Source organism: Bison bison, unplaced genomic scaffold (assembly GCF_000754665.1).
Source record: "Bison bison bison isolate TAMUID 2011002044 unplaced genomic scaffold, Bison_UMD1.0 scf7180017864280, whole genome shotgun sequence".
NCBI lineage: Eukaryota > Metazoa > Chordata > Mammalia > Artiodactyla > Bovidae > Bison > Bison bison.
Window position 1 is genome coordinate 5151030 of NW_011494852.1, and position 1159 is coordinate 5152188.

Below are 1159 nucleotides of genomic sequence, written 5' to 3' on the forward strand. Positions count from 1 at the left end.
ACTTTATCTCATCAAAATATACTAATAAAAAATGAATAAGCAAGTCATAGACTGAGAGAAAATAGTAGTAAACAAAGGACCAACATCCAGTTGATACACTACAACTCAACACTACAATGATAGGCAGCTCAATTAAAAATGGGTAAAAAGTACATCCATACGATGGAATAACACTTGGCAACAAAAAGGAATATATTCTTAATACATGTGATAATTTGGGTGAACCTGGAAGAAATTATGTTGAGTGAAAAAAATAATCATAAAAGGTTATACCATATGACTCTAATTAATATTTATGAAATAATAAAATTATAGAGATGGAAATTGGATTAGTAGTTACCTGAGGTTAGGAATGTAGGGAGGGGGAAAGATGGTTGAAGCTACAAAGGAATAAAACATTGTGGTTATGATACAGTTGAGTCTTGATTGTGGTGAGGGTTAGGCAAGGCTATGTGTGATGTGTTAGTGGCTCAGTCGTGTGCAACTCTTTGCGACCCTACAGACTATAGCTCGCCAGACTTCTCTGTCTATGGGATTCTCCAGGCAAGAATAGTGGAGTGGATTGCCATTCCTTTCTCCAGAGAATCTTCCTGATCCAGGGATTGAACCCTGGTCTCCTGCATTGCAGGCAGATTCTTTACTGTTTGAGCTACAAGGATGTCCTCAGGCAAGGCTATCAGTTCAGTTCAGTCGCTCAGTTGTGTCTGACTCTTTGTGACCCCATGAACCATAGCATGCCAGGCCTCCTTGCCCATTACCAACTCCCAGAGTCCACCTAAACCCATGTCCATTGAGTCAGTGATGCCATCCAGCCATCTCATCCTCTGTCGTCTCCTTCTCCTCCTGTCCTCAATCTTCCCCAGCATCAGGGTCTTTTCCAGTGAGTCAGCTCTTCACATCAGGTGGCCAAAGGATTGCAGTTTCAGCTTCATCAGTCCTTCCAATGAACACCCAGGACTGATCTCCTTTAGAATGGACAGGTTGGATCTCCTTGCAGTCCAAAGGACTCTCAAGAGTCTTCTCCAAAACCACAGTTCAAAAGCATCAATTCTTCTGCACTTAGCTTTCTTTATAGTCCAACTCTCACATCCATACATGACTACTGGAAAAACCATAGCTTTGACTAGATGGACCTTTGTTGGCAAAGTAATGTGTCTGA

General features: G+C 41.5%; 1 protein-coding gene across 4 annotated transcripts in view; it reads left to right on the forward strand.

Moving 5' to 3' along the window:
* Positions 1 to 1159, forward strand: part of ZFP14 (ZFP14 zinc finger protein) — a 22912-nt gene that overhangs the window by 14627 nt on the left and 7126 nt on the right. The window lies entirely within an intron of this gene.